We start from the raw sequence: 13,481 nt of genomic DNA on the forward strand, positions 1-13,481 counted from the left end.
TCGCACATGCCTTGTTGCCTCTCCAAGTAGGATGGTCACCTCAATTCTTGGGAGTTCCAGTGTTCCTCATCTTTTAAGTTGAACACAGAGCGCAACTTTAAGCTCCCGAGCCCCGATTCCAAATAAGTAACTGCACCCCCACCTACCATGCCGTTTATAATACTGGTGTATTCCTATTTGGGCCCCTTCAGGTACCAGGGCCCGAAGTGCACACCTTTAAGCCATGCCCCCAATTGAATCTATTTCAACAGTCCTCTTCGGAGAAGTGATTTGGAGCCCCTCGTCGCGGGGAACGAGACGACCGATTTCGGTAGCTCCGGCAGGTCACATACCTTTTGGGCAGGAACCGTCCCGTACCTGTCTCATGATGTCAGCGTCTGTCAGTCTGTGGTCACTGCCTGTGTCACTATCACTGAGAGCCTATGTCAGGCTGAGTTATAGCAACAGGTGGTGGGAGGGAGGAGGGGAGCACGGAGACACAGTGACTGAGGAGGGGGAATTCATTTGGGAAGTGGGAGAACGAGAAGAGGCCTGTGAGGAACACTGACGGCAACAGAAAATAGCACCAAGGCAGACTTGTTTGGGGAGATGAAATCCAGGACGGGACAGAAGAAGCAAAACTTCATTTAATGCAGCAAAATTACAATTATTCTGGAGAAACGCTAGGAAGCGGCCAAATATTCTCGATAGAAGATGGTGACAGATCATCTGGAATAGGAGCTATGGAAATTCATAGAGCGAACCAAGGACCTGGGCACTGATCCCTGTTCTGTTCTGGATCCCTATAGGATTTGTGGTATATTCTGAACCCTGCGATCCTCGACCACCGACGGAGAACCTATAACACGCCGCCTACTTCATATTTACCTGTCATCGAACCCCACCAAACGGCCGAGGCAAATCAAGAAATTTCAGACAATATTGGTTGTAAGTAGATAAATGGTTATAATAGTGCATGTATTGGAGTCATATTTGCCATAGCAGAGTCCACGTTGGCATGTCGGCAGACTAGGCACATGCTCAGGGCAGCCTGGTTTAGGGGGCAGCACATAAAAATGTTTATGTTCATTTGGGGCTTGCTACTCAATGCACCTCATTCTACTAAGACTGGGACTAGATGGTGACTGTAACCACGCGTTTTAGTGATTCACTATGTGCGACTCGATGCCAGCATGACACACAATTGTGGCCATGCTGCCTGCAGCGTCTCGGACTGAACAGCAGACAGATTGTCCGCGCGGCCAGGCGACAGGGGGCAAGACTGGGTGAAGAGGCAGCGGGCACAAATCGTAACTATTCATACAGTGCAGGATATGGAAAATAACCTCTAAAGTCATTGACAATCCTAAAAATGTCATACATGTGCAAAATAATAAAGGGGTACCCCAAATGAAAAGTGACACCCTAGGCTAAAAAGTTAGGCCTCCTGCACACGAACGTGTGCGCCCCGTGGCCGTGCTGCGGCCCGCAAAATGCGGTCCGCAATGCACAAATTCAGACCGTGGGGCAGCGGATCGTGGACCCATTCACTTTAATGGGTCCGCGATCCGGCCGTTCCGCAAAAAGAAAGGACGTGTTCTATCTTTTTTGCGGAACGGAAGTACGGGACGAGACCCCACGGAAGCACTCCGTAATGCTTCCGTAGGGTTCCGTTCCGTGCTTCCGCTCCGCACCATTCCGCATCTCCGGATTTGCAGACCCATTCAAGTAAAAAGTAATGAATTGTGCACTGGCGCCAGGAAGCCGTGATCAGGACAGATTTTCAGCGTCTGGATGTTAACATTCACTGGCAGCAAGCAGAGGTCTTGAAAATTGTGAGAAACTACAAAGTATGTGAGCTGAGATTGCGGAGGGAGAGTTTGACTTCTGCACAGCAGATGTCCTCATAGTGAATGTATGGAAATGTATTGTGGTCGGCAGATAATCAGCCCCTGGCTGGAGTCAGACTGCGACATTTTATCGCCTTTCGTTTAAAAAAATCACATTTGAAAAATCTGCCATATAGCCAACCATACCTACTTCCCCACCAAAAGTGGCGTAAAATCACAAAAAGTCCCCCTATGATGTTTAAATCTAGTAATGACCAATTGCCATGTAAGGATCAGTCTTAAAAAGGACCTGTCAGCAGGGTCCACCCTATTAATCCATATTACATGATAGGGTTGATCCTGATGATTCCAATGTGAAAATTTGTTGTGGCGTTCCCGAGAAAAAAAGGCTTTCTAAGTTCAGTTTTGTGTTGGAGTGTCTTAGGGTTGATCAAGGTTCCCTTTAACTAGTTCCCTACCCACTTGCCCTTTAATTCTTCTTTGTAGATATATCATATTGTACTTAATTAAATTAATGCACCGCACATAGTAAAGGCATCCACACTTGTTAGTTGCTGCTGATGTGTAAATGGCTTTGACTTTTTCTCCTTCAGATTCTGGCAGAGCTGTGACAATGAGGTCATGTCTTATTTAATTAAGTTACATTATTGTGACTACCGGAGCCCCTCCGAGTAATGCCGGCCCGCCTCACGTGGCTCGTGTCTAAGGGAAGGAATTTCAAATATAGGTGATAGTATTTTGTCCTGTGGTTGGTCCCTTTGGTCAGATTTTTTTTTTTATGCACAAGTTAGACATTTGTCCCTAGTGGAAATGACAGTCAAATTATAATGGCCAAACACTTTCTGGGTTGTGTCCACTAGTGTCAGTGAAAGGTTCCATTAGTTTGGGTCTGTTGGTGCTCACCTGCTGTTTTTTGTATCTAATAGTGTCAGTGCACCCCTGTTCTGGGACTATTAGTGTCAGTGTGCCACTGTTCTGGGCCTATTAGTGTTAGTGTCCCACTGTTCTGGGCCTATTAGTGTTAGTGTCCCACTGTTCTGGGCATATTAGTGTCACTGTGCCACTGTTCTGGGCCTATTAGTGTTAGTGTCCCACTGTTCTGGGCCTATTAGTGTCAGTGTGCCACTGTTCTGGGCATATTAGTGTCACTGTGCCACTGTTCTGGGACTATTAGTGTCAGTGTGCCACTGTTCTAGGACTATTAGTGTCAGTGTGCCACTGTTCTGGGCTATTAGTGTCAGTGTGCCACTGTTCTGGGCATATTAGTGTTAGTGTCCCACTGTTCTGGGCCTATTAGTGTCAGTGTGCCACTGTTCTGGGCCTATTAGTGTCAGTATGCCACTGTTCTGGGCCTATTAGTGTCAGTGTGCCACTGTTCTGGGACTATTAGTGTTAGTGTGCCACTGTTCTGGGCCTATTAGTGTGCCACTGTTCTCGGCCTATTAGTGTCAGTGTGCCACTGTTCTTGGCCTATTAGTGTCAGTGTGCCACTGTTCTGGGCCTATTAGTGTCAGTGTGCCACTGTTCTGGGACTATTAGTGTCAGTGTGCCACTGTTCTGGGACTATTAGTGTCAGTGTGCCACTGTTCTGAGCCTATTAGTGTCAGTGTGCCACTGTTTTGGGCCTATTAGTGTCAGTGTGCCACTGTTCTCGGCCTATTAGTGTCAGTGTGCCACTGTTCTGGGCCTATTAGTGTCAGTGTGCCACTGTTCTCGGCCTATTAGTGTCAGTGTGCCACTGTTCTGGGCCTATTAGTGTCAGTGTGCCACTGTTCTGGGCCTATTAGTGTCAGTGTGCCACTGTTCTGGGCCTATTAGTGTGAGTGTGCCACTGTTCTAGGACTATTAGTGTCAGTGTGCCACTGTTCTAGGACTATTAGTGTCAGTGTGCCACTGTTCTGGGCCTATTAGTGTTAGCGTGCCACTGTTCTGGGACTATTAGTGTCAGTGTGCCACTGTTCTGGGCCTATTAGTGTTAGCGTGTCACTGTTCTGGGCATATTAGTGTTAGTGTGCCACTGTTCTGGGCCTATTAGTGTCAGTGTGCCACTGTTCTCGGCCTGTTAGTGTCAGTGTGCCACTGTTCTGGGCCTATTAGTGTCAGTGTGCCACTGTTCTGGGCCTATTAGTGTCAGTGTGCCACTGTTCTGGGCCTATTAGTGTCAGTGTGCCACTGTTCTAGGACTATTAGTGTCAGTGTGCCACTGTTCTGGGCCTATTAGTGTCAGTGTGCCACTGTTCTGGGCCTATTAGTGTCAGTGTCCCACTGTTCTGGGAATATTAGTGTCAGTGTCCCACTGTTCTGGGCCTATTAGTGTCACTACGCCACTGTTCTGGGCCTATTAGTATTAGTGTGCCACTGTTCTGGGCCTATTAGTGTTAGTGTGCCACTGTTCTGGGCCTATTAGTGTCAGTGTGCCACTGTTCTGGGCCTATTAGTATTAGTGTGCCACTGTTCTGGGCCTATTAGTGTTAGTGTGCCACTGTTCTGGGCCTATTAGTGTCAGTGTGCCACTGTTCTGGGCCTATGAGTGTCAGCATGCCACTGTTCTGGGTCTATTAGTGTCAGTGTGCCACTGTTCTGGGCCTATTAGTGTCAGTGTGCCACTGTTCTGGGCCTATTAGTGTCAGTGTGCCACTGTTCTGGGCCTATTAGTGTCAGTGTGCCACTGTTCTGGGACTATTAGTGTCAGTATGCCACTGTTCTGGGAATATTTGTGTCAGTGTGCCACTGTTCTCGGCCTATTAGTGTCAGTGTCCCACTGTTCTGGGACTATTAGTGTCAGTGTCCCACTGTTCTGGGCCTATTAGTGTCACTACGCCACTGTTCTGGGACTATTAGTGTCAGTGTGCCACTGTTCTGGGACTATTAGCGTCAGTGTGCCACTGTTCTGGGCTATTAGTGTCAGTGTGCCACTGTTCTGGGCTATTAGTGTCAGTGTGCCACTGTTCTGGGCCTATTAGTGTTAGTGTGCCACTGTTCTGGGCCTATTAGTGTCAGTGTGCCACTGTTCTGGGCCTATTAGTGTCAGTGTGCCACTGTTCTGGGCTATTAGTGTCAGTGTGCCACTGTCCTAGGACTATTAGTGTCAGTGTGCCACTGTTCTGGGCTATTAGTATCACTGTGCCACTGTTCTGGGCTATTAGTGTCAGTGTGCCACTGTTCTAGGACTATTAGTGTCAGTGTGCCACTGTTCTGGGCCTATTAGTGTTAGTGTGCCACTGTTCTGGGCCTATTAGTGTCAGTGTGCCACTGTTCTGGGCCTATTAGTATTAGTGTGCCACTGTTCTGGGCCTATTAGTGTTAGTGTGCCACTGTTCTGGGCCTATTAGTGTCAGTGTGCCACTGTTCTGGGCCTATTAGTGTCAGCGTGCCACTGTTCTGGGTCTATTAGTGTCAGTGTGCCACTGTTCTGGGCCTATTAGTGTCAGTGTGCCACTGTTCTGGGCCTATTAGTGTCAGTGTGCCACTGTTCTGGGCCTATTAGTGTCAGTGTGCCACTGTTCTGGGACTATTAGTGTCAGTATGCCACTGTTCTGGGAATATTTGTGTCAGTGTGCCACTGTTCTCGGCCTATTAGTGTCAGTGTGCCACTGTTCTGGGACTATTAATGTCAGTGTCCCACTTTTCTGGGACTGTTAGTGTCACTACGCCACTGTTCTGGGACTATTAGCGTCAGTGTGCCACTGTTCTGGGCTATTAGTGTCAGTGTGCCACAGTTCTGGGCTATTAGTGTCAGTGCGCCACTGCTCTGGGCTATTAGTGTCAGTGCGCCACTGCTCTGGGCCTATTAGTGTCAGTGCGCCACTGCTCTGGGCTATTAGTGTCAGTGTCCCACTGTTCTGGGCTATTAGTGTCAGTGCGCCATTGATCTACATCTACAAGAGTCAATATGCAGTTGTAATGTGTCCACTTGTCTTGTCTTGCATTGATGTTCTAGGTCATCTAGTGTCAGTGTACAATTGTTCTAGGTGCACTTGTGTCAGTATGCCATTGTTCTAGGACTACTAGTGTCAATATGTCATTATTCTGGGTCTACTAGTGTCAGGGTGCCGTTGATCTAGGTCTACTAGTCTCAGGGTGCCGTTGATCTAGGTCTACTAGTCTCAGGGTGCCGTTGTTCTTGCACAGTCTACTAGTTTCAGTGCTCCGTTGTTGTAGATGCAATTCATATGTCACAGAGATAAAGTATAATAGAAAGGTCTGCACCTGTTCTGTCGTTTAACCTGCATCTGGTTTCTTCAATCACTGATGGAAATCACTGACCAAAACACTGACGTGTGAATGAGGTTTTACAAGTTTCATTTTTACTACTTCCAATTTTTCCTAGACACCCGCGCCCATGTGCTATTGGCTTGCCAAGCATTAGGCTAGGTCTACACGACGACATTTGTCACGCGACATTTTGTTGTACCAATTTCTCGCGACAATTTTTATAGTGATAGTCTAAGGTGTCGCACTGCGACATGTGACACGCTGCGACTGTGACGCGACAGTCGAAAAAAAAATCCATGCAGCATTTCGCATCTCGCAGTGCGACACCATAGCCTGTCATTATAAAAATTGTCGCGTGACATATGTTGCAGTGTAGTTGTGCCCCAAGTCGCGCGGCACATGTCGTCGTGTAGACCTAGCCTTAGTCTGCCGCCTTCTAGGTTGACGAGTGCCGGTCTATTTCTGCCCATCAAATAACCTCATGTAGCGTGTTAGTGTACCCCTGCGGTATTTCTAAGGACTAGGAAAGTTAAAATCTGGGTTGGGGACTAACGTGAGACTTAAGGGTTGGGACAATAAGGAATGAGTGACTGCTGAGGAATGCAGTAAGTACAAATGAGGGGATTAATATTCAATCGTCTCACGGCATTAATCTTGTATTACTCCTGTATAATCCTGGTACAAACACCCGCACGTCGTCTTATCTCAGGCGCTGCTGTAACTCTCTCACATATTTTCCCAATCTTTTCCGGCTCATCACCCATCTTGTCACTTGCTCTTTCCATGCTCCCCCCATGTGCTTTTGTGGCCGCATGCATCCTCAATGTCTCTCTCTGTGCCTCACAATCGCCCCATTGTTCTTGCTGATTCCTTTATTCCGGGCAGCTGTCCCCCCATCACGCCCCCTGACACACCAAGCAGCTGATCTTCGCCCCTTCCCCCTCCTCACCCACATATCGTCCGCTAGTGTACGTGGGCATCTGCTCCTCCTTACATTCTCACCCAGGTACCAGGCCCTGACCGCGTAGAAATTCTGCATTCTCCGGTTGCGGATGTGTGATTAAAGCCGCATGGGGTCGTGCTGCGGTTTTTAATGCCGTAATGCAGTTTGTACAGGTGTATAAGTATACTGGGTGTGGAAGCTGCGGTTCCACCCAGACCCTGATACCTGGAAAGCCTTTTGGCCACATCAATGCACTGCGGTGCTATAAATCAACTGGCCAACTTTTTGCCAAGCATCATGTGTAGCAAGGAAAATTTTCTGAGCTAGACATCCCCCTTACCCCAAGCCATGCCCTTTTATTTCCAGACACGCCCCTAGGGTCTTAAAAGATCTGGGACCCAAGTCTACACTATAGTGCCCCTATAGTGCCCACAGTCCTTATAGTGACCACCTGTAGTACCCCCAGTCCTTAAAGTGCCTCCTATAGTGCTCACAGTCCTTATACTGCCCCCAGTCCTTAAACTGCTCCCTGTAGCGTCAACAGTCCTTATAGTGCCCTCCTGTAATGCCAACAGTCCTTATAGTGACCCACTGTATTGTCCCCAGTCTTTATTATGCTGCCCTGTAGTGCCCCCAGTCCTTAAACTGACCCCTGTAGTGTCAACAGTCCTTCTAATGCTCCCCTGTAGCGCCGCCAAAGTCCTTCTAGTGCCCTCCTGTAGCGCTAACAGTCCTTAAACTACGCCCTTTTTGTGTCAACAGTCCTTATAATGCCTCCCTGCTACGCTGGGTCCCCCAAGCACTGTTGAGGTGTCACCACATGTTGCTCCTCTCTTAAAGAGGACCTTTCACTAGTGTACAAACTAAAAACGAACTATATCAGTGGGCAGAGCGGCGCCCAGGGGTCCCCCTGCACTTACTAGTATGTCTGGGCACCGCTCCGTTCGCCCGGTATAGGCTCCGGTGTCTGCGCTCCCTCTGTTGTACTGGACTGATTTTTTGTATGAGGCCTGTCCCTTGCTGCAGCGCTGGCCAATCGCAGCGCACAGCTTATAGCCTGAATATAACCCCAGTTCCCCTGCCACTCACATCACTGTTGCAGTTGTGGCAATCCAAATGATGTTCATCATGCTGGGCATGGAAGGTTCAGGCTGCAGGAATCGCGGGTAGGAAAGGGGGCGTGGATATGCGAGCTCCGCCCACATTGGACCATCCTGATGCTGGTCACTGTCCATCATCAGAACTGAGGAGGTGGAGAGGCAGAGCAATGTCACTCATGTCAGGTCAGTGACAGAGGTGCCAGTGCAGGACTCTGGACCCGGTGCAGGAAAAGTCAGCTGCTCTGACAGGGGCCCGGGGTGACAGGGGCCCACACTCGGATATTCCGAGGAGCTCTTTTAAGCACTATTCCTTGATTTGGCCCTCTCGCCAAGCACGCTTAAAGAGGGACAGATCTTGTGCCCTGATTCCCAAACTCTTGAGCATCCACAGTCACAAGAAGATGACGGTGGGGAACGGCAATTACTGTTTAATGAGGTGGATGATGATAATGAGACACAGTTGCCAATAACTCAACGGCAATTACTGTCTCAAGAGGTTGATGAAGAGGATGAGACACAGTTGGCAATCACTGAGGTTGTGGTTAGGTCAACAAGCCAGGAGAATGAGCAGAGTGAGGAAGTGGAAGAGGAGGTGGTGGACGATGAAGTCACTGACCCAACCTGGGAAGGTGGAAAGCCGAGCGAGGACAGCAGTACAGAGGGGGAAGGATCTGCTGCACCGCAACAGGCTGGAAGAGGCAGTGGGGTGGAAAAAGGGAGAAGGCGGGCCACACCAAACAGGCCTGCAACTGTTCCACGGAGCAACCCCTTGCAGAAATCTCCCTTGCCATGGGGTAGGTGTTCCGCAGTATGGCACTTTTTTGAGGAAAGTGCGGACAACAAAAGAATAGTAGTTTGCAACCTGTGCCGTACCAAAATGAGCCGGGGCGTGAACATTAGCAACCTCACCACCACCAGCATGATCCACCACATGGCATCAAAGCACCGTAATAAGTGGGACGAGGGTCCACAATCTGTGTCTGCGAGTCACACCACTGCCTCTTCTTCCCCTGTGTTACGTGCTGGCCAATCCCCTGTCGAAGGCGAAGGCCCGGATGCCTCCCGCCCTGCACCTGGACCTTTGCAAGCACCATCAGTGACCACATCCACTTCCGTGTCCCAGCACAGAGTCCAAATGTCCTTACCCCAGGCATTTGAACGCAATTGCAAATACCCAGCCAACCAAAGTACCCACCCACAGGCCATAGCACTAAATGCGCAGCTTTCCAAATTAATGGCCCTGGAAATGTTGCCATTTAGGCTTGTGGACACTGAGGCCTGCCGCAGCCTGATGTCGGCGGCCGTCTCGCGTTACACAGTCCCCAGCCCCCACTATTTTTCAAGGTGTGCCGTGCCCGCCATACACCAACATGTGTCCCGTAACATCACACGTGCCCTGACCAACGCAGTTACTGGGAAGGTCCACTTAACCCCGGACACATGTACAAGTGCATTCAGCCAGGGACGCTACATTTCCCTGAAGGCACACTGGGTGAATGTTGTGGGGGCCGGGATTAAGTCATACCCTGGGATGGCACAGGTGCTACCACACCAAGGATTGCAGGCCCTAATTCCATCAGGGGTTCCGCCACCACCTACGTTAGTGGCTCCAACGCCTCCTCCTCCACTTCCACCTCCGAATTATCCGTGTGAAGCACCAGTCAGCCATCAGTCGGTAGCTGGAAGCAGTGTAGCACTGCAGTGGGGAAGCGGCAACAGGCCGTGCTGAAGCTGATATGCTTACGGGACAAACAGCACACCACCGCTGCAGAGCTGTGGCAGGGTATAAGGGACCAGACTGAGCTGTGGCTCTCGCCACTCAACCTTGAACCAGGCATGGTTGTGTCTGATAATGGCCGTAACTTGGTGGTGGCTTTGGAGCTCGGCAAGCTCAGACACATCCCATGACTAGCCCACGTCTTAAACTTAGTGGTTCAGCGGTTTCTCAAAACCTACCCCAATTTGCCTGAGCTACTGGTGAAGGTGCGCTGCGTGTGTGTCATTGACAGCTTTAGCCGGTCCGTCAACGCTGCAGCAGCGCTTGAAATTGCCAGCTCACCGGCTGTTGTGCGATGTGAGCACGCGCTGGAACTCCACGTTCCACATGTTGGCCAGGCTTTGTGAGCAGCAGAGGGCAGTAGTGGAATACCAGCTGGAACATGGTCGTCACCTTTCTAGACAGCTTCTGCTATTCACAAGCGAGGAGTGGGCATTGATGTCTAACCTCTGTAAGGTTTTAAGAAACCTTGAGGAATCAACACAGATGGTGAGCGGCGATAACGCTATTATCAGCGTAACCATCCCACTTCTGTGTCTACTCAAACGCTCGCTGCTCACAATTAAGGACGACGCTTTGCATGTGGAAGAGGTGGAAATGGGGGAAGACATTACACAGGGTTATAGCCAGACCACCCTCAGTTCGTCTTCTCAGCGCGAATGGACGATGAAGAGGAGGAGGAACAGGAGACTGTTGCCTCCACTACAGAGGGTAGTACCCATGGAATTTTAATTCCACCTGTTCTGCGTGGGTGGGCAGAAGAGGAGGAAGAGGATGAGGAGATTGAGAGTGATCCTCCTGATGACAACAGTGAAGTCTTGCCTGTTGGTACTCTGGCACACATGGCTGACTTCATGTTAGGCTGCCTTTCCCGCGCCCCGCACATTATAAGCATTTTAGAGTACACGGATTACTGGGTGTTCAAACTTCTCGACCCCCGCTACAAAGAGAACTTCTCATCTCTCATTCCTCTGGTGGAGAGGATGAGCAAAACGATGCAATACCAGAAGATCCTTGTTAAAAAATTGTTCCATAAATTTCCATCTGACAACACTGGCAGCAGAGTATGTAGTTCTTTGGCCAACTGAGGAGGGGAGACAAGAGGAACACACATCAGTTCCAACAGAGGCAGGGCAACACTCTCCAAAGCCTGGGACAGTTTCATGACACCCCGCCAGCACCCTCACCCTGATGCGCGGCCTAGTGTCACAAGGAGGGAAAATTTTGGAAGATGGTGAAGGAGTACATAGCAGACCGTGTCAGCGTCCTCAATGATCCCTAAGTGCCTTACTACTACTGGGTGTCCAAGCTGGACACGTGGCATGAACTAGAGCTCTACGCCTTGGAGGTGCTGGCCTGCCCTGCCGCCAGCGTTTTGTCAGAGCGGGTATTTAGTGCTGCTGGTGGCATTATAACAGATAAGCGTATCCGCCTGTCAACTGAAAATGCTGACAGGTTGACTCTTATAAAAATGAACAAGGCCTGGATTCTCGACTCCACCAGAGGAAAGCTGATGAACATAAAGGCCCTTTAAATGTGTTGTTTATAATGTACTGAATACACTGTATTCCCATGCACCCCTTCCACCACAAACAAAGGTATATGGTTGAATCTTCTTTTTCTCATCCTCCTTCTCCTCTTCCACCTGGGAGCCCAAGATGCATCCAGACATCTCCCCATGCTGTTCCCGAACTATTTCGGTGGTGTTTCCATCAATTTCTGACCTTTTACTATGAACCAGACACCCTCCCCTCTTTAGAGCAGGGGGTGCCTGGTTTACTGCTCGGGTTCTTCCATTGACTTCCATTATACTCGGGTGCTCGGTGCAGCACCCGAGCATCCCGAGTTGTTCGACCCGAGCACTTTGGTGCTCGATCAACACTAGCTCCTAGAATTCTATAGGTGTCATATCTGGATCCATACCCCATGGATCGGACGTACAGCCATATGCAACGCTTTAAGGAAAGGTTCTTCTTGGCCGCCAGTGTGACAGCTGTGAACTTGCCTGATGGCTTCTTCTCTACAATTATCGTGAAGGGTGTTTTCTCATCCCAATGTTTTCTTACCTATGGACAGAGATGATAATAAAGTCTTGACTGGCGGGGTCTGACTGCTAGGACCCCATTATCCCCCACGTAGAGGAGAGGAAAGCAGGATGTACAAATGTAAAACATTACGGGTGCAAAAGCCTAAGGAAGAAGGGATAAGCGTTGATCTGCGTTCGCACGCTGCTTATTTGCTGTGGATTTTCGGTAATGGATTGTACCGTGCTGTAGGGGTTCTGAAATTTTGCTGTGGATTTGGCCATTACTGACTTTTCCTCCAATTAGAAACAATGTACTTACCAACATTGTTGTTGGTAAATTTGGGGAGTGTAGGCCCCACCCCTGGGAACGTCCCCCAAACCCATCCAGTTATTTGGCCCTGGACAAGCCAAATTTGCCAGGACTGTCTCTGAAAATTAGGGACAGTCCCTTTAAATTGGGGACCGTGGGCAACTATGGAAACTACTATACAGGCCTATTACATGTGGTCAGTCATTTTCAGTAAAAACATGAACCTGGTATATGTACATACCTGAACATCAGGTTCCGGTTCTCTATCACAGACCAGGAATAGGGCCGCGTGCCGCCATATTTACCTTCATAGTTCATGTGCTGGAAGGTGGATTTCTAGGGGTGCCGTATTACAATGCTTACATCCTGGATCTTTAAAACTTGCAGGGACTGTCTGAATAATTCAGGCTGTTTCGGACTAAAAATGGCCGGGGATTATTTAAGACCTGCCGATGAGTGGACATTCCCTGGGCGGGTCTTAAATGCCCTGAATTTACCAACTACAACATTGGTAAGTATGCTAAGGGTATGTTCACATGGCATATGTTTCATGTGGATTTCATAGACAGACACTCGCAGAATTTTGGGGAACATATCTGCCACATACACATGGGCATATGGACCTGGGCTACCAAGAAAGGCCACTAGACAATGTACGGCGCTGTGCTCAGTGAGCTGTGAGGAGGCCGTGGTGCTCCCCGGAGTCCAAAGAGCTGATTGGTGGGCGTGCCGGGAATATGACCCCCACAGATGAAATATTGATGACCTATCCTGGGGGTAGGCTTTCAATATTGTGAATGTAGAAAACCCCTTTATTGTGTGGGACCTAATGAAAGAATTATAATCGCCTGCTCCTCACTGGTTCTGGCGATTTTCCAGGTGGGATATGGACAGGGTCATGTGCGCCACTGCAGTCGCCTTGCCTGTCCAGCCGTGCGAAACAATTTTGGGGCACTGACAGTTTTGCTCCTTGAATGCCAGTTGGGCATGACAGGGACAGGGGCGCGACGGGGGCCGTGCTAGGGCTGGAGATTTTCACCTGGAAACAGATGACAACTATAGCTAAAAATGACGCCAGCCAGGGGCTGCGTCACTTGTCGCTTGGGGACACGTCACCGCTGAGGTCAGTCATTGGCTGCGGAAGCACACGTGACCCCCATCTGTACCCCAGCCAGAAGTAAATAAGCGAGGAACCAAAAGAAAGGAGTACGGGAAGCAGGTGAGCATGATTCTTTCGTTAGGTGCCACACGCTAAGAGGGTGCAATGCGATTTAATGCGAT

General features: G+C 49.5%; 1 protein-coding gene across 1 annotated transcript in view; it reads left to right on the forward strand.

Annotated features, from left to right (window-relative positions):
- The first annotated feature begins 538 nt into the window (after nt 1-538).
- Nucleotides 539-13,481, forward strand: part of DDR1 (discoidin domain receptor tyrosine kinase 1) — a 56,628-nt gene continuing 43,685 nt past the window's right edge. Inside the window, exon 1 of the mRNA XM_040442165.1 lies at nt 539-927. The gene's annotated coding sequence lies outside the window, so the exon portion shown is untranslated. The remainder of the gene's footprint in view (nt 928-13,481) is intronic.

This window comes from Bufo bufo, chromosome 8, assembly GCF_905171765.1.
Source record: "Bufo bufo chromosome 8, aBufBuf1.1, whole genome shotgun sequence".
Classification (NCBI taxonomy): Eukaryota; Metazoa; Chordata; class Amphibia; order Anura; family Bufonidae; genus Bufo; species Bufo bufo.